The sequence below is a fragment of the Vulpes lagopus genome, chromosome 5 (genome assembly GCF_018345385.1).
Source record: "Vulpes lagopus strain Blue_001 chromosome 5, ASM1834538v1, whole genome shotgun sequence".
Lineage (NCBI taxonomy): Eukaryota > Metazoa > Chordata > Mammalia > Carnivora > Canidae > Vulpes > Vulpes lagopus.
This window is the reverse complement of record NC_054828.1, coordinates 30,358,747-30,379,038: the sequence shown is the minus strand read 5'-3', so window position 1 is coordinate 30,379,038 and position 20,292 is coordinate 30,358,747. Positions and strand designations below refer to the sequence as shown.

General features: G+C 44.1%; 1 long non-coding RNA gene across 2 annotated transcripts; it reads left to right on the top strand.

The window, feature by feature from the left end:
* The first annotated feature begins 556 nt into the window (after nt 1-556).
* LOC121490722 lies at nt 557-8,637 on the top strand. Of its 2 annotated transcripts, none has more exons than XR_005987755.1 (7): nt 557-620; nt 2,300-2,363; nt 2,974-3,062; nt 3,273-3,387; nt 4,225-4,303; nt 5,856-5,934; nt 7,602-8,637. It is a non-coding gene; the product is annotated as an uncharacterized LOC121490722 (long non-coding RNA). The 2 variants fall into 2 exon arrangements; XR_005987754.1 differs by having other exon boundaries at nt 2,970-3,062.
* Nucleotides 8,638-20,292: the final 11,655 nt, after the last annotated feature.

The window sequence follows — 20,292 nt, the reverse complement described above, 5'->3', positions numbered from 1 at the left end:
ACTAAATTTTACTCCTGGAACTAATATTGCACTGTATGTTAACTAACTGGAATTTAAATACAAACTTGGAAAAAAAATAAAATGGTACAAATTTTTGTTGACATGAAAAGATATCTAAGACATATTAATGAGGGAGAAAATAAGTTATAAAACGTCATATATGAAAAAAGCCTGGGCAGATATCCATCCGAACGAATGTTAACTGTTGGTTACCACAGTTTGTATCCTCATGGATAATTTTTATTTTGTTTTCAATCTCTATTCTTAGTTTACGTACAATGAGCAGTCAATGAGTAATCATAAAAGGTCTGAGCAGAGTCTCTTGGATGATTTTAAAAGCAGATAACCTAGCCCTGGGGTTTCATAACCCCTCCCTACCTTGCAAATAATGTGAAAGGCCCAAAGAGGCTCTGGAATGGGTGGCAAGGTCGTGCCGGGTCACACGCTGCTGATAGGAAGTTGGAGCGGCAGGAAGCTGCCAACTGCAGTAAAATCTGCTGTGCTTGGGAGGTTTTTTAGACAATAACAAATAGTTCTGATGGCAGGTGTTACTAATTCTCTCCTTTCTGCCATCGTTTCCCAAGTCAACGGCGGCAGCATCCGGTGAACGTACCTGGGAGGTAAGCGCCCTTGCAGACGGCACAGATGGTCCAGGTCAGCTCTGCTAACCCTCCCACACCTGCCAGTTTGATTTCCTCTCCCCCAGTCTCTTCTCAGCTCAATCAGGGGTGAGCCTGGCCTGGGAGCAGATCACTTTACTCACCATTATTTCATTGTCTGCATCTACCTCCCGCCCAAGAGGCCGGCTCACTTTTCCACTATAAATTATTTATATACAAAAGCTCAGAAAAGATCCTTGATCTTCTCCCAATTCCTCCGAGTCTTACCTCCAGCATTTTAACTGTCTCCCGGTGTGTCTTCCTGGACATCGTCCCTAGCTCTGGGGTCTGTCTTTCCACTACATTTAGGGCTGGAGATTGGGGGACTTGGAGAACTGAGTCAAGGGTACAAGTTCCTGAAGAACCAAACCCTTTGACAATTTAGTAACCTCAGGGCTCTGCTCTCTGGCCAGGATTAGAATGGCCTCTACAGTCATTAGAGAGAAGGAGAGGGGAGCTCTTCCCCACTCAGCCCTTTTTCATACGTGCCCACAAGTACCTCCACACACGTATACCTAGAGGAATATACCATATCCAGAAATGACGTGCACACAGCCGTGCATATACGCACATTCCACATACACATCCTCAGACACACACAGACGGGTACCCCAATGTGTGTCCTCCTGGGCATCCACAACCTATTCATCTACACACACAGAAAACACACAGGCGTTCATGCAGGCATTGGAACGCACACAACAACATGCAGACACGCACAGACACAATTGTGCATTCTCGACACGTGCCGACGTCGATACCTGCACACATATTTCATCACAGACACGAGCACACATAAATCTACTACAGGCAAAGAAGAGACAGATCACCCTAGACAGAGACCGTTACCATTCACACTGACACTAGGATTGCTTTGTTTTGTAGGAAGCTTTTGTAGATAGTTGGCTATGCCTTTGACCGTGAGTTCAGCCCTCTTGTGCCCCCTGCTCGCCTGCCAGCTTTCTCCTCCCTGTCCCCTTGCAGCCCCATTTTTCATCCATGGCTGTGCCTGGCCAAGGGGAAGGCTAATTGCCATGACAGGAACTGTTTCCACCTGTTTACATCCTACTTGCCTCCCCTTAATGCCATTTTGACTCTGCCAAGCAGTGGAGGTGGCCTGCTGTGCAGGCCCTGGCGAGGTGGGGGTAAGGAATGAGCGAGAGGACAGTTGGAGTGTGAAAGGGACCCGTCGCTAAGTGACTCCCCATTCCAACAGCCACACACAAGATGCACATAATTGCTTTTAGCACAGTGGGATGGATAGAGATACAAAAGGTCAAATCAAGGATTTGTCCCATAATATCTTTGCTAAGCAGCAGTGTCAGACGTCGGAAAAGCATATTCATGAATTGAGTTGCCAGAGTGCGGGGCAGGCTTTTCAGAGGCGGCTGTGTGTTCCCTCTTTGAGGTGTACCTGCCGTGGTGATTGGATTCACATGGAGCAAGTGACTTCTCAATGCTCAACAAAGCTCTGCCTGTGAATTGGACTAAATAGACTACTTGGCAGGCAGCTGAGATAACTATGCTAAGTGAATTTCATAGTTGCTCCCACTCCCCATATGCCCAAGCCTCCTGGAAAATGCAGGATAAAGGCCAAACTCCTGAGAGTGACATTCAAGGCCTTCCACCTATCTTTCCAGGCACTCCCTAGCATGACTGTTGGCTGTCCACCCCACTGGGCCCTTCTCCAATCTCTGAATACATGTAAGCCTTGCTGCGTTGGGGACTCCACCTTTGGCATTCCCCAGAGTGCACTGTCCCCCACTAAACTCATTTGAATGCTATTTGTTATTCAAGCTTGACTCAAATCCTAACTTCACCAATCCTTTTCCTGTTCCCGACCTAGATGTGACCATGACCTTCTTGGAAGGAAGAGGGCAGCAGGATAGTAGAGAAAGAATGCAAGTCTGGATCTGACTTAAATGTGAACAAACTCACTAGCTCCCTGGGGCTGGTGTGTTAAGGATAGTCTGTGAGGCCCAGAGGAAGCAGAAGCAGAATGCAGTTTGGAGGTTATTGGGATCATGGGGGAGGGAGGGTGGACAATTGGAACCAGGGAAATAGTGGAGATGGTGAGCAAAGGTTAGATTCTGGGGCACGTGGGTGGTTTGAGCTCATCATGGATGAGTGTCTGCCTTCTGCTCAGGTCATGATCTCAGGGTCCTGGGATTGAGTCCCACATTGGGCTCCCTCTGGGGAGCCTGCTTCTCCCTCTGCTTATGTCTCTGTCTCTCTCTCTCTGTGTCTCTCATGAATAAATAAATAAAATCTTTTTTTTTTAAAGAGGTTAAATTCTATTATATTTTGAAGGCAGATTTGAAGGCCTTGCCTGAGGACTGGTTGTGGGGTACTTAAAAAAAAAGTTGAAGCCGATCACAAGATTTTTGGCCTAAGTATTAACTGGTAAGTGGCCAGAACAAACTTGGGTGATAGATATTAAAAGTCTAATGTTGGACATACTTAAGGACAGGTAATAAAATAGAAGAAAACTAGGGGAGGGTGGGGTCCCAGAAGAAAGTATTTTAGGGAGGAAAGCATGATCAGTCATGTCTAATAGAGCTAAGAGGCCCTAGTGAGATGAGCACAAAAACTGACCATTACATTTGCTTTTAGGGCCTTTTGTGACCTTGGCGAACATGGCTGTGTGAATGAGCAGACACAAAAGCCCAACCCTGAGAGGTTTCAACAGGGAATAGTGAATTTTTGAGAGGTTTTGCAATAAAGGGAAGTAAGTCAGTGAGCCGGAGTAGTGGGATCAAAAATGAATTTTTCTATGGGAAAAAATACTGTTGGGATGCCTGGGTGGCTCAGTGGTTGGGCATCTTCCTTTGGCTCAGGGCATGATCCCAGGGTCCTAGGATCAAGTCCCGCGTCGGGCTCCCTACATGGAGCCTGCTTCTCCCTCTGCCTGTGTCTCTGCCTCTCTCTCTCTCTCTCTCTCTGTCTCTCATGAATAAATAAATAAATCTTAAAAAAAAAAAAAAGGAAAAAATACTGTCTTCAAGACACCTCTGCCCACACTTTCTACTTCCTTCTATTCTTACCCAGAGAGGCCAGAATAAAGTACACTGTTGAGCTCTCAGTGACTGAAGGAATCCCCACCCCAAGTTTCTCTGAAAACCAGGGAATTCTTTCTTATTTAAAGCCCAGTTCTGGGGCACCTGGATGGCTCAGTGGTTGAGCATCTGCCTTTGGCTCATGGCGTGATCCTGGGGTCCTGGGATCAAGTTCCACATCAGGCTCCCCGTGGGGAGCCTGCTTCTCCCTCTCTCTCTCTGCCTCTCGCTCTGTGTCTCTCATGAATAAATAAATTAAATCTTTAAATAAATACAAAATAAATAAAGCCCAGTTCTATGACTCTGGCCACATCCACCTTTCTCCTTCCCAACATCCTGGCCAATTTGTTATTCTTTTCCAAATTTCTGAATTTCACCTATGAAGGCAGGGGGTCCCTTCTCAGGAGAGTCCTAGATTTTCCACTAAGGAGTACTGGCAAATCACAGTTTTTCCCAGCAACTTAAAAAGACATATAAATAATTTAAAATTTTAATGTTCTTCTCCATAGGAAAAAAAATATACCTGGCATATCAACTGCAGAGATGTTAAGTGCATTTTCAGTTCTCAGAAAACACGCCGTGTGTCAGGTACATAATTTCATTTAGCCTATTGTGCAAAGCGAGCTGTTGTGAGGGGTCTGTCATGTTTCCATTATTCCCAACCCCCATTGGGGTTTAATCATATTCAGGGCTATTTGCAACTATGGTTTCCCATTTCAAATGACATTAGACTAAAATTAAGCCTATAACTTATACTTTGGGATTTAATATGCAACATTTTCCATCAGTGTATTATACTGGTTAAGTTGCTTTTGAGCAATGTAAGGGAAAAATATAATAAAAATATCTGACTTAGTATGAGAATTTAAGAACCACTCATTTTGTGATTTTCCTAAAGGTCATCTCCAGTAGGGAAATGACTGGGAGGGCCACTCATCTTTCATTGGCTGTGTGGCTAGAATCCTGTCAATCTCCTACTAATGTTTGTGAAAAGGTCAACTGAACTGTCCCCTCAAGGCAATGAGTGGTTCCGTGTGTGTGTGTGTGTGTGTGTGTGTGTGTGTTTTAAGATTTTACTTTAAACTGTATTATTATTATTATGTTATTGTTAAGGAATCCACTTCCTATGACTGTCATGAAGCCCAGGCTGGGTTAACAGTAATGAGATCCAGAGGTTAATTACACCCAACACTGGCTTCTCTCTCTACCTCAAGCTGAAAACCCAAACTCATGAGGCCTCAATCCTTCATTCCCTACTCCCAGAAGATGCCAGAGCCAACATTGTAGGAGGCTTTTTCAGAGAAAACCTTGTCTTCCCAGAAGACAACCCCTCTACTTTGCTTTTTGAGGCAGACAGTAACCCCAAATCATGGATAGGTTGGGACCTGTGGAGGCGTCAATGGTTAAAGATCTTACCTTTAAGTGATCTCTACACCCAACGTGTGGCTCAAACACACCAAGATCAAGAGTCGCATATTCCAACAACTGACCCAGCCAGGTGCCCAAAGGCAATTAGTCTTTTTGAAATAATGGTTTGGGTTGGCCCCTCGGTTCTCTGTGGTCTCTGACTTCACACAGAGCTGACAGTTAGAATTGCACAGGTTGGGAATGGTGGCTCAGGGAGTTGTGCAGTGGACAACCTACACAACTATGGTCCTGCTTCAGGGAACTTACATGTGTAGAAGAGACTGTAGAACAAAATTCCTGGGAGTTTCTTCAACAGTGGTCCTGCCTTTATGGAAGCTGAGTCCTTCTCTGCTGCATTCCAACGGAGAGGGCTGAGGGCACTAAATGTGCCACTGCAACCATACTGTTCAAAAAGATCCCACATGTCCCATTGACTGCTGGGTCTGCAACCATGATATGCGTGCACACACACAAAAACAAAAAAACCCATGATACAACTGTAAGTTTGCTTTACTTCTATGTGCTTAGAAAAATGGCTCCTAGGTCTCTACACAGGAAGCACCAAAATCTCATGGTAGCCAGAGAACCCATGTACTGCATACCCTCAGCTAAGGCTGAACCACTAGCTCCCACTGCTTGAGAAACACCACAACACCCAGGCATTCAGGAGTCCCTTTTCTCACTTCCATGGGCTTCTCCTCCATGGGCTCCTTCAGTTTTTTCTATATTTCAGCCCTCCTGAGAATGCTGGCTTCACTGTAGAGGACACTCAGTCCCTTGATGTCTCTGAGGAGATTCTGGCTTTGTCAGAGGTAATGGCCATTCTCTTGTTAATCAATTGTATCTTACCAAAGACCCTTATTATGAACTGAATATGTGTGTCTTTCCCAAATTCAAATGTTGAAACCGTGATCACCAATGTGATGGTATTTAGAGATGAGGCCTTTGGGAGGTAGTTATGGTTAGATTAGGTCATGAGGGTGGGATTTCTTTCTTTCTTTTTTTTTTTTTTAAAGATTTATTTATTTATTCATGATAGACACATAGAGAGAGAGGTGGAGACACAGGCAGAGGGAGAAGCAGGCTCCATGCAGGGAGCCCGACGTGGGACTCGATCCCGGGACTCCAGGATCACACCCTGGGCTGAAGGCAGGTGCCAAACCACTGAGCCACCCAGGGATCCCCCTTTTTTTTTTTTTTAAAGATTTATTTATTTATTCATGATAGACACATAGAGAGAGAGGTGGAGACACAGGCAGAGGGAGAAGCAGGCTCCATGCAGGGAGCCCGATGAGGGTGGGATTTCTTGATGGAATTAATGTCCTTATAAGAAGAGTAAGAGACTTGAGATCCACCTCTCTCTTCCTGCCATGTGAAGATATAGGAAGAAGGTGGCCATCTATAAGCCAGGAAGCAGGTCCTTACCAAGAACCCAACCATGCTGGCACCCTGACCTTGGACATTCTGTGTCTGTGGAACTGTGAGTGATGCATGTTGGTTAAGCCATCCAATCTATGGTATTTTGTTACAGAAGCCAAAGCTAAGACAGTCATTTCCAAAGATGACTGAAGAGGAAGGAAAATCCCATTCTAACCTGAAAGTTCTTTCTTCCTTTGATCTGAATCTGATCTGTAGCAGGTGTAGGTCCTAGTTTTGCCCGGAGGAACAATACGTATGTGACTCACACCTCTCCTACCTTCAGCCTTCACCTTCTGAAGCTCATTGCCATGGTTCTCCTCAGTATTTTCTTCTGCAAGCTGAATTTCCCTAGTTCCTCCTCTGTATGGCCTTGTTGGCAGAAGTTTCCTGCCATAGTTAGCTTGTCGCTTACTGACCATGTTGATGTGCTTTACAAAATCTAGAGCCTAGAAGTGACCATCTACCTAGACACAGTTACATGGGAGCAGTCTCTATTTATCTTCATGGGCATGTTAGAATTTTATTTGACATAAAGTATTAGGGGGATATTTAAACTGCTTTAAGAATTGGCTTTTAGGGATGCCTGGATGGCTCAGTGATTGAGTCTGCCTTCGGCCCAGGGCGTGATCCTAGAATCCTGGGATCAAGTCCCACATCGGGCTCCCTGCATGGAGCCTGCTTCTCTCTCTGCCTATGTCTCTGTCTCTCTCTCTGTGTCTCTCATGAAGAAATAAAATCTTTTTTTTTTTTTTTTAAAGAATTGGCTTTTTAAAAAATAGACTAGATTGGCACATAGGAAAAAAAAAAAGCCTGCATTTGAGCTATTACTCTATGGTACATGGTTTTTTGTTGTTTTTTGTTTGTTTGTTTTTTTATGGTACGTGTTTTTAAGTGACCCACATATGGCTATATTGGGTAATGACTCCTAGAAGATCTGATCAGTCCTGTGTGACCTTTGAGAGGTCCTTTCTCCCATTTTGGGTCTTGATCATCTCATCAGGGAAATGGGGTGTTAAGTGATGATATCTAAGCATTTCATGGTTTGCTCTTCTTTCTTAAGGGCACAACTGTTACCCAGTATTGAAGTGTAACCACCCAGCTCTACTGCTCACAGACACATGGTTGGAGCTGCAGGACTAGATTCGCCTCCATCTCTACTTGCAGTGAGAATGTAGGTAAGACAGGAGGGTAAGAAAGGGTAGAGGGAGGCTAATGCTCTAAGTCCAGGACCAAGAGACCAAGGTCTATCCTTAGCTCCCTCATCTGAGCCAGACTAAGTCAGAAATTAGGGCAGAGGAAAAAAGCTCTTTCCCCACTTCCCTTCTTGTATGCCTGTTGGCAAGGTGGGAGATACTCTTTATGGATTATGGTCTCCCTACTATGTGTGCTTCTACTGGGAAGGCTCCCTCTTCCCAGTGGTGTCTACTTACACTGACATCTAGGGGAGGAGAGAGGTCTCTGGCACTGCAAGGAAGGGGTCGCCTCCCGAGCCAAAGTCACTTGTGGCCATATACCCAGGAGAGCTAAGTCTCAGTTTTAGCTTCTTCCATCCATCCCAGCCCTTCCACCTGTAACCTGAGCCAGAATTTCCACTTTACATGGTGAATCACCTGTAGTCAGTTCTCACAAGACCGAATCCTACCAGGTCAATGTGACACTAGAAGGAGAGAAGCACTACTTTGTTTTTCACAACTCTCCCTTCAATGGTCTCTGACCCCAAGGTGTTCTGTGTCTGCTGAGCTGATTTTTCCCTCAGTGTTTCAGGTTCTCATTGACATTTCCACAGCCAGCCTCGTGCCCTGCCTCCTTTCCTCTCATGTCCTCAATCCCCAGGCTGGGAGCCTTTACTAAATCTTCTCCAGTCTAATCTAATTTCCAGCAAGGAGCCTCTCCTGCTGCTTTCTCTCTCTGACAGACTTGATTTGTCTTGATACAGCAAACTTCAGACCGTTGGGGACATGCTGATCTCTTTGGGGAGCTCAGCTTTTGTGGTGCCCAGGAACCGACTCTCCTGAGGGTGATATCACCCTGCTCTTCATCACAGTGGAGGATAGGTTTTTCTAAAAAAGACCTGGGAGGGGTGCCTGGGTGGCACAGTCAGTTAAGTGTCAGACTTTTGGTTTCAGCTCAGGTTGTGATCTCTGGGTCGTGAGATCGAGCCCTGTGTCAGGCTCTGCACTCAGCGGGGAATCTGCTTGAGATTCTCTCCCTCTCCCTGTGCCCTTTCCTCTGCTCTAAAATAAATAAATAGATAAATAAATAAATAAATAAATAAATAAATAAATAAATAAGACCAGGGAGGGCAGCCCACACCATGACTAAAACTGTCAAATCTCTCCTTTCTTAGGAGACCTTTATTTCTTTCTCCCTCCTGCCTACCCAGCAAGGGCCAGGAACCAGAAGTAGAGTGGAAACTTCAGCTGCCATCACATCAATTAGACAATAGTTCTTTAGACACTGGACATGCTGACAAAAAGGGTAAAACATTATGTGTCAAATCATGTTTATTGCATTTTAATCCTATCACATCCCACCATATCATATTTGTATTCATTTACTAGGACTGCCATAACAAAATACCACTGAGTGGTTGGCTTAAATAACAGAAATGTATCTGCTCATGCGTCCAGAGACAGGAAATCCAGGATCAAAGTGCCAACAGAGTTGGTTTCCTCTGAGACCTCTCTCCTTGGCTTACCACCTTGGCCACCACTTGACTGCCTCTTCACATGTTCATCCCTCTGTGCACACATCTCTGGTATCTCTCTGTGTGTCCGAATCTCCTCTTCCAATAAGGACACCAGTCAGACTGGATTAGGGCTCACCCCAACAACCTTGATTACCTCTTTAAAGGTCCTATCCCCACACGTAACCACCTTCTGAGGTGGCAGGGGGTAGGCCTTTAATGTATGGTTTTGGGGGACACAACTCATCCCATAACAATATTTTCTTCCAATCCCATCAACGGCTTGTGCTGAAGTCATAGCAAAAAGGAATGTCTCAAATTGCAGATGTAAGAAAGGTTCAGGCATAACCCAAATTGGGATTCTGGGGTGGAATCTCGCCTGGGGTGATGAAGAAGGAGTAAAGGGGAAGGAAGACATCCCAGAAAATATACATTCCTAATCATGTGGGACCCTTTCTAGAATTAGGAGGTTAAATGAAATGATTTTTCAGTCTCAATATTAATTCTTTCAACCAAACATTTCATTTAGCAAACATCCACTGAGCCCTCACCATGTGCCAGACACCAGGAATCCAGAAGTAAACCTGTGAAGGCTCTTGTCCCACCACAGGGGACTTATGCATATTGATATTTAAACCCTGAATGGGGGGATCCCTGGGTGGCACAGCGGTTTGGCGCCTGCCTTTGGCCCAGGGTGCGATCCTGGAGACCCGGGATCGAATCCCACGTCAGGCTCCCGGTGCATGGAGCCTGCTTCTCCCTCTGCCTGTGTCTCTGCCTCTCTCTCTATCTCTCTGTGACTATCATAAATAAATAAAAATTTAAAAAAAAAATTTTAAACCCTGAATGGGATGGAAGGAGGGCAGGAGCACACAAAAGAAGTGTCAAGAATACTATGAGGCTTGAATAGTAATGAGGCCACAGACCTCAGCCTAGGGTTAGCACAGGCTTAAGTAATTCCTGGCTGGCACTCAGCAGTTCCCACACTCAGAGCAGGACCCCCTATTTGATAGAAGCTTGCAAAAAACACCACCTCCCTGGGCTTGGGAGATCTGAAGGAGCTTGCAATTTGAGCCAGCCCAAGGGAAGCTGGAGATAGTTCTAAGCCCCACACCTAGGGTAGGTAGGTAGGAGGGGGACATGGCTGGCACTGCAGTAGAGTCAATCATAGCCATAAGCCATGAGGTCTGAGATCCAGTGAGCCCTGACCCTGATCCCACTATAGCTGCAGGCAGGCAGGCAGGCATTCCCAAACCAGACACCTCTTCCCCTTGCTTCTCACCAAAGCTTAGTCACACCCTCCCTGGGGAGACTACCAGATGTCTCTGGGATCTGCTTGAGAGTGTGTGGCTGCTGGAAGCAGAGGATGGGCTGCCAGTGCCCCACACTTCAATCTACAAGGTACCGGGCACCTCGATCTGGAAGGTAAGCCTGCCATCTAGTGTCCAAGTCTGAGAGGCGAAGGGGCAAACCGTCTCTCCTTACCCTGTTGACATTCAGACTGTGGCATATCCTTTGGCCCTCTCCATGAAGGGAAACCATTTTGCTTTCAGGGTGGATTTTTTTTTTTTTTTTTTTTAAGGAACAACTAAATGTCATTCTAAGCCAAATGGTTACTGATGGGAGCATAAAGAAATAACACAGATTTTCCTTTGTGGTGTATAACCATCTAAGGGCAAATGATTATTTTGAAGAATGTATATATTTTCAATTCGTGTCTTGAGATGAAAAGGTCTTATTATTTTAAAGCCAATACTGTGTACCAAGGAATTCTACTAAAGCACATTTTTATAGAGAATTTAAAATCCATCTCCCCCAAGACACGAGTGCTGGTGTGGCTTTTTCCACGCAGACCCATCTTTTGTAAGAAAGGAAGAATGGTTTCTTTGATTTATTCAGCTGCTGAGAAGGGAGTCATCCATACAGCCTGACAGAGGCCAGTCTTCCTTCAAGTGCTGGTCCCTCAGAACTGAGTATTGAACCCAGAAACCGGGTCTTGTTTGTCATGGGCGCTTTCTTCAGAAGCCTTCAAATCCAGGAAAGGGCTACTAGAGGGACACTAGGCAGGATTTCAGCTCTGTTCTTGTTTCTCGAAGGAAGTATGGAACTCAGTGCCCAAGTCACCATTGGCAAAGGACCTGGAGTCATCTGAGGAAACAGAGGGGTACGCCAGAAATCTAAAGCATCAGAGACTCAGATATTTGGTCCTTGGGGTCATTGGTTGAATGGTTCCTGTTTCCCTGAAAGGCAGGAGAGTCAAAGTCCCAGATTGAGCCTGAATGAAGTGGGAGAGGCTAAAGAAAAAGCCCTCTCCAAACCATCAAACCTCCTGAGGAGCTCTGAGCTCCTGTGTCTTAGGAAAAGAGCCCTCTTTTCCTGAAGCAAAAGGTAGACCCCTCTCCTAAGACCCTTGCTAACTTTAACACTGAGTACAAAGGGACACTTCAGTTGGACCAAGCCTGGAGTTTAAGCCTGACTATTAGGTGGTGAGGAAGGTGAGCTAATCTTTTTTAATACGGAACAAGGTCAGGAAAACAGGGCCCTCACTTGGCCCCAAGTGCCTGGTAATTCCATTATTCCCTTGATTAGCCGTATTCTGGAGCCTGAAGAGTCCCAGCTCGTAATTACTGAAGGAATAAAAAAGTTTTCAAAAAATTACTAGTATTCCAAATGAAATAATGGACCTAGGTAGCAATCATCAATGAATGCTCAAATCATCAGGTGAAAGGTTAATGGGGAACTCTGTGGGCTGACATTACCTAAACCTACTCATCGATGTTGGCTGCATTAAGAGAGAAACATCCACATATTATATGCCTCACAGTAACAGCACCACTGTATGAAGTATTGGTGCCTAAAAATATTGATTTTGAATCTAATCAAGCCCCTAGATATAGCTTCCAGTTTATAGAGGAACATATTATCTGTAAGAAAACAATCAGACAAATATAGCACATAGATGTTACATAGAACAAATGTGGCTCCTCCACAAATCAATGGCCAGGGTGGACTGCCTCAGAATAAAAGAGATCAAGAGACACACCTATAACGCAATATGTGGATTTTGAAAAAGGCAGCTGTAAAAAAGATGTCTGAGATAATTAAGGAATTTGAATATGGATTGGGTTTATAGATTTTGGGGAATTATTGTTAATTTTGTTAGGTAAATAATGACATTGAGGGATGTAAAAAAGTCTTATCAATTAGAGATATAAATTGAAATGTTTCAGGTGAAATCACAAGCTATCTAATACTTGCTTAAAATATGCTGGCAGGAGAAAAAGGGAAAGACAGATGAAATAAGGTTGGCAAAACGTTGAAGCTGGATGATGGATACATGGAGATCTTTATTCTAATTTTGAGTATGTTTAGAAATTACCCTAACACACACACACACACACACACACACTGTGGTACCCCTGACTCCCACGAAGATCTCAGTTTATATCATATTATGTAAAATTCAGCCTCAGTCTGGGGTCTGGGAAAAACAGGTAGACTCAGATGGAAGAGGCAAGGAAAGCCCCTAGGCAAGTTTGGGAGATTGTTCCTTCAAGTATTTTGGATTTGAAAAGATAACTGAAAACAATAGTGCTACATGCCTATTGGAATGGCCAAAATCTAGAACACTGACAAGACCAAATGCAAAATGGTACAGCTCTCTGTATGACCCTATAATGATGGATACATGTCATGCATTTGCCCAAACCCACAGAATGTATAAAACCAAGAATGAACCCTAAGGTAACTATGGACTTTGAGTGATAATGTTGTATCAGTGTAGATTCATCAATTGTAACAAATATACCCCTCTGGTGGAGGAGGCTGAGCCTGGGGAAGGCCATGCACCTGTGAAGACAGGAGGTATATGGGAAATCTCTGTATCTTCCTATCCATTTTGTTGCAAAAGTGAAGATTGGTCTAAAAAATGAAGTCCATTAAAAAAAAAAAAAGACAATTGAAATGATCTTTTAAAACCTACTCTACAGGGCAGCCCAGGTGGCTCAGTAGTTAAGCGCCACCTTTAGCCCAGGGCGTGGTCCTGGAGACCAGGGATCAGTCCCAGTCAGGCTCCCTGCATGGAGCCTGCTTCTGCCTCTGCCTGTGTCTGTCTCTGCCTCTCTCTCTCTCTCTCTCATAAATAAAATCTAAAAAAAAAAAAAAAAAAAAAAAAAAAAGCTACTCTACAGTCTCCAAAACGGACTTCTATGTGAGAAGAATCTAAAAGACTACCTCTTGGGACACCTGGCTGGCTCAGCAGTTGAGCATCTGCCTTCTGCTCTGGACCCGGGATCCAGTCCCACATTGGGCTCCCTGCATGGAGCCTGCTTCTCCCTCTGTGTCTCTGTCTCTGTCTCTCTCTCTCTGTCTTGTCTCTCATGAATAAATAAATAAAATATATTTTTTAAAAAGGCTACTTCTTGTACTGGGAACTGGTTACTAACTAAACCGAAATAACCAGCATCTGTCACAGACACACTCAAAGATATCCTCAGGGCACACATGGACAAATCAGGACACAGAGGAGCGGGTGCAGAGGAGCTGACACACCCAGAAAGACACACACAGATGACACACATGTAAGCTGGCCCCAGCACAGACCCTAGCACAGCCAGCCACGTGCGCAAATGCCCGAACACCCACAGGGCAGGAGAACACACCTGCTTCCCAGACATTGCTACAATAGAAATCCAAAGACAAACAAATGAATTTGGTAGCACTGAACATTAACACGTGGCTATATGAGCAAGAAGGCTTGGCAAATGAAAACCAAATGTTCCATCACCCATCCTAGCACTACTGGAACATTTTGATTAACCTGAGGGTAAGTTTAAAGTTGTATCTCAAAAACTAAAAACCAAAAAACAAAGAAAAAGGAAGGATTGGGCATCAACTCTCCTGCTTCTTTTCTCCTTTCCACTGGCCAAAAGATAACCAGCACTGAAGGAGCCAACTTGGGCTCAGAGATGAAAATGCTGAAGATGGCAGTGCCGTGCCATTTGCCCTGGGCCATCTACCTCTGAATTGTTTCAGGACAGAGAAATAAGCTTAGCCTGTCCCTTAACTTTAATATAACATCAATATAACAATGTTCAATAAGTAATGAAACATACAGGTCTGCAGCTGAGGAAAGAGGCAGGAGCTAGAGACCGAGATTTAGGAGTGGTCAGCATACAGGCACTGAAGGAGTATGTGGTGTGGAAAGAATTAAGCACAACAAAATCAAGTGCTTTTTTCTATGGATGCTCTTTTTTGTTTGTCTTTTCATATTTATTTATTTTAGAGAGAGAGAGAGAGAGTGTGTGTATGTATGTGCCAAGGGAGGGGAGAGAGGAAGGGAGAGGGAGAGAAGCAGACTCCCTGCTGAGGGCTGAACCTAAAGCAGGACTCCATCTCACGGCCCTGAGATCATGACCTGAGCCAAAACTGAGTCAGATACATAACTGACTGAGCCACCCAGGTGCCCCTATGCCCAGTCCCTCTAAGAGCAAGATACACATCACTTCTTCTCACATCCCATAGGCTGGAGTCTGGTCACAGGGCTATGTTCTGCAAGGGAAGCTGGGAAGTAAAATCTTTAACTGGCCATGTGCCACTACCACTATCCTCGCAGAAGGGCAGAAAGGTATTGGAGGATAATCGGAACCCAGTTCTATCCCTTGGATACCTCAAACTCAAGACATCTAAGTGCAAACACACCATGCTCTTTGCCTCCATTTCCAACTGTGCCTCCTTCAATTCCCAGCTTGACAAATGCCCTATCACTTAGCCCCCTCAAGTCGGTTTGCTGGATATTGAATTAATGTTAAATATATTGGATATATTGGATTTGGGTTTCAGATAAAAAAGGAATCATTTTTTAGTATCAATATGTCCCAAATATTGCATATATGTTTATCTGCTAAATCTAGCAACCCTACATCCAAGCTAGAAGCCTTGGAGCCACTCTGAATTCCTCCCTTTTTGCACACTTTCAATTGCCTTCTAAGTCTTCCTATAATATTCTTTCCTATAATATTTCTCGTTTTGTCCCCTCTTCTCTATCTCCACTGTCACTTTCTTGGTTTGGACCATCATCCTCTCTCTCAAAGACTCCTGTAATTGCCTCACACGTGGCCTTCCTGTTTCCAGCCTTGCCCCTTCTAATTCATACTATGCACAACAGATTAACTGGTCTTCTTAAAACACAAACCCGACCACATCATGTCACTCCTCTGCTTAAAATCCTTCCATTGTTCCCCATGGCTTTCAGGATAAACTTCAGACTGATTAGCCAGGCTATTTAGCCAGCCTGTCTCTCTTGGGCTCTAACCCATCACTCATGCTCTGGCCACATCCAGCTTCTGGGAGCCCTAGAATGGGGCTCATTCCTACCACCATTCCCACACCTACCTCACTCTTTTTCCTTTGCCTGCCTAGTTATTACAAGGAACCCAGTTTATTTTCTTTTTAAAGATTTTATTTATTTATTCATGACAGACACAGAGAGAGAGGCAGAGAGAGGCAGAGGGAGGAGCAGGCTCCATGAGGGGAGCCTGATGTGGGACTCGATCCCAGGTCTCCAGGATCACACCCTGGGCTGAAGGCGGCGCTAAACCGCTGGGCCACCAGGGCTGCCCAAAAGAACCCAGTTTATTTTATTTTTTTAAATTTACTTATGATAGTCACAGAGAGAGAGAGAGAGAGAGGCAGAGAAACAGGCAGAGGGAGAAGCAGGCTCCATGCACCGGGAGCCCGACGTGGGATTCGATCCCAGGTCTCCAGGATGGTGCCCTGGGCCAAAGGCAGGCGCCAAACCACCCAGGGATCCCAAGAACCCAGTTTAAATGCCACTTTCTCTAGGAAGACTTCCTATTATTTTAGGCACATACTTTTGCTTCCATAGCCCTTGACATATGTATGCCAATAGCTGACTTGTCTGTGTGTTTCTCCAAGCACATTTCACATTTTCCTTCAGAGCAAGGACTATGTCTTATTCATCTTTATACACTGAGCAACTGATACAGTAACCAGCACTAGTAAATAATCAGTGTTTCTTGGATGAATTATGGTTCTCTGGCTTGCAATGTTCCAATTCCCATCCCTGGCTGGTTCAGTCTTAGTTGGATACTTCCCTCCCTTCCAGATGTGGACCTTTCTGCACCAGCCTCAAGCCCATTGTATCTTTATTCTCACTGAAACTCTGAGCTCTGATTTCCATGGCTCAACCATGATGAAAAAGCTTCTTGTCCACTCCATTACGCTCCTACCTAATGGATGTTAGGATGAAGAAATGACACCTAACCGAATGAGGCCCTAGCCAGTTCCCCTCCTGAGCTGAGTTTCAGATCATGATTCCAGCTGACATTGGGCAGCTGTTAGATGAGAGTTTCTTGCCTGCCCTCCCAACCCCCACAATGTGCTCCCAGCCCTTCCTCATCCCCTGGGGAGTAACTTCTCTCTCTCTCTCTTTTTTTTTTTTGGGCCACAGCAGTGTTTAGCGGGAACAGGCAGCCATGCCTTGTTTGCGCTGTGATCTAACACCAGCTGACAGGTGGGTTTCGGGGTGTCTCTGGGGCCGTGGCCTGTTTAGTGGATTTACCACTCTAAACTCAATTACAGGAGACTTTCACGCTCCATGGGCAATTCCAGTCCCTTTTTGATAAAAACTCTGGTGAGTAAATAAGTCATGATGGTGATAGGGGCCTGCCATTTAATATTCATTGAAGTACACATGTTTGGAAATTGGAAGCAGAGTTTAATCCATTTTCATATTTATATCAACATGCAGCTTTAAAAAAGGATCCTTCCTTTTCTCCACCAATCTTGTCAATTCCTCCTCTGGAAAGATAAAGGTAAACTGAATATAAACTATTTTTTTAAAAAATTAGAAATATGTGAAGTTGTAATAATTAAAGTTGTGGGCTTCAGATCTGTTCATTTTCAACTCACAACTAATTCTTGCATTTCATTTGAACTCCTAAGAGAAGTAGGTAACAGATAAGCCAAAGTCATTGCTGCTGGTGGTGGCTAGATTCTTGGATTTGACTTTCCTATGGGAACTCAGTAAAAAGCAGAGGTTGGGCATATGGTGATCTCAGCCCCAAGGTTGTACAATTTAGGGGAAGGTTTCATAGCCATTCCAAGTAATTAAAATAAAGGCAGAGGAAATGTTTAAAAAAAAAAAAGTAAAATAAAGACAAGGGTTCACAAAATAACAAGTGTGTGTGTTACAGGACTGTTCATTGTGGGAGACCTCGAAACCCGGGGATAAAGAGTTAACACAGGGAAGGGGGCGGGGCATTTTGTGGTCCCCTCACTCTACCTTGTTTTTTTTTTTTAATGTGGATGAATGTTTAAGTATGGCGCTATGGTCAAAGGCATCTCTTTTAATAATGCAACACACAGCTTCCTGAGGGGACAGCAGTTGATTTGGAAACTGAATATGGTGCACTCTAAATTCTCCTCCCCAAGGAAGGCTGGCTAACTGATAAGTGCCACGAGCTAGCATGGGGACTCATTCTGTCAAATCAACCTGCTGGAAAGGCCCCATGCGGAATCTTCTTCAGTCTCTGGGAGCTAATGTGAGCAGACACTTGTGACATTAGACAGTGCAGCAGGCCTGGCATGAAGGAAAAGTTCACCATCCGCCAACAAGGTGGTCTTTAGATGACAAGGATAAAGAAATCAGTGCAAATTTGTTAATGTAACAACTTGGAAAAGTATGCTTTCAAAAAAAAAAGGTACTCTATGGGGAGAGAGGATCAAAAGGAAGAAAGGCAACAACAGTACTTGGAAGCTTTCTTTGCGCTTTCTGTACCTTTTGATGAACATGGCCTTTTCTCCTGGTCCTTTTTCTATCCTGGGGATACTCTGGTTAAGTGAGTGAGTCCCACTGCACAAATCATTGCTCCATCTAAAACCAACAACCGAATAAAATAAAAGTAAGGAAAGGAAAAGCAATGAAAAGAACAGGAAATGCTTGTGACTTTGCCTTACTGGGGTAAATAACATGTCTCCTCTTTCAGATGGGTGATCACCTGTCTTCAAGTGAGAATTCTCATCTGTCTGATCTTGGTGCATTGTCCTGGAGGAAAACTGAAGTGATTGGTCTCTGGGAAGAGACACGGAGATAAGATGTTACCTCTTGTCTGACACAAAATGTAAGTAGGTGTTTATAACTCGATCAGGTATTTTAAGAATAAATAGTACTACAGGGGAAAAAACGTAGTTATTAATATCAGACAAATTTGTGTTGAGCAGCTGATTCAAAGAGGTGGTACTACCAGGATTTTTTCCCCTTGGTGGGGTCAATTTAATAAAAAAGGCAATTTACTATAGCATCCTTACTCCATATTTAAATTGGGGAAAAAAAGACATAGCTTTGAAGATGGTGAGCTGAATCAGCCCTTCCATGGTACCTGGGAGAGCGTGGGCTCTAGAGAGACATACCCTGAGTTCAGGTCCTAAAGCAGTAATTTAAAACATGGTAATTGGTTACCATACAGACCTCAAAGACTCAAAACACTCCCTTTTATTTTTTTTATTTTTTATTTTTTAGAAACACTCCCTTTTAAAATAGTATTTTGTTAGGTGGGATTGCAGGAGGCCTAATAGTGTATGGTTAAAACCTGGACATGGGGGATGACTGACGAGGGTCAGTAGTTAAGCATCTGCCTTCAGCTCTGGTCCTGATCCTGGGGTCCTGAGGTCGAGTCCAGCGTCAAGCCCCCCCTTAGGAGCCTCCCTCTGCCTATGTCTCTGCCTTTCTCTGTGTGTCTGTCTCTCATGAATGAATAAGTAAAATCTTTAAAAAAGAACAAACCAAAACAAAAACCCCACACAAGCTGGGCAGATCCAGGTTTAAATCTGTCAGGCAAGTTATTTCCTATCTCTAAGTGGTCAGTGTCCTCAGCTGTGACATGGGGTTGGTGGGGATATTTACCTCCTAGGCTTGCTATATCAATTAATTGAGGTAATGCCTGGCTCTGTCAGCTATTGTTGATGTATATATCCTAACAGCAGGGCTAATAATTTGCCAACAGATAAGGAATTGGTCATTTTGTGCTCAACTGCTCTACTCATTCAGAGGCCCTGGGGCTTCTAGGTTGCAATAGAAAAAGCGCTGGAATAGGAATTGACATCCGTGGGTTTTAGAGCACCCTTTCTGCTTAATTGAGGAGTTAGCTGATGAGCATATAGGACATTATTTACCAAGATTAGCATACCTCTGTGCCCAGTTTTCCCATCTGTGAAAAATCAAAGCAGCAATACACCTTTCTTGTTTGTTTCAGGGTTACTATAAGACCCAGAGATGCTCAAGTACATACGATTTTCTTTTCTTCTTTTTTTTTTTACATATGATTTTTTTAAAAGACTTTATTTATTCACGAGAGACACACAGAGAGAGGCAGAAACACGGGCAGAGGGAGAAGCAGACTCCCTATAAGGAGCCTGATGTGGGACTCGATCCTAGGATCCCAGGATCAAGACCTGAACCGAAGGCAGACAGTCAACCACTGAGCCACTCAGGCGTCCCTACATATGATTTTCTTAAACTGGAAAGACCTATCACTGCTTCAGACATAATTCATTGAAAGCTTACTAGGTCGTACATGTAAGGCCTCATTTTAATCTTCTCTACGAGGTGGGTTTTATTATACCGATTTTAGGGATGAGGAAATGGAGGCTCAGGGAGGCTAGATACTGTTGATTCCTCCCAAGTTCTCACAGCTAATAAACTGTTGAGTCCAGAATCAATTCCAGATTTACCTAACTCCTAAGGTCCTAGAACCACTATGTTTTAAAATACCATTAAAATACATTGTAAGTTCAAAGTTAGCATTGGCCACATACACTTTCTCTGTTGGTTTCTACAGACATCTTTTTGATATTGTAAAAATCCCTAACTTGGACAGCAGCCACTAGTTAAATGAATGAAGACGAAGCATTGGGTAGAAAACAGAAATAATCAATGCAGGATCCAGCCTCTTAACTGGATAATGATTTACAGATACTGGCTGGCTGGTTAACTTTCCCTGGGACCTATGTATGTTTGCTGTGATTATTATCATGACTAGCATAT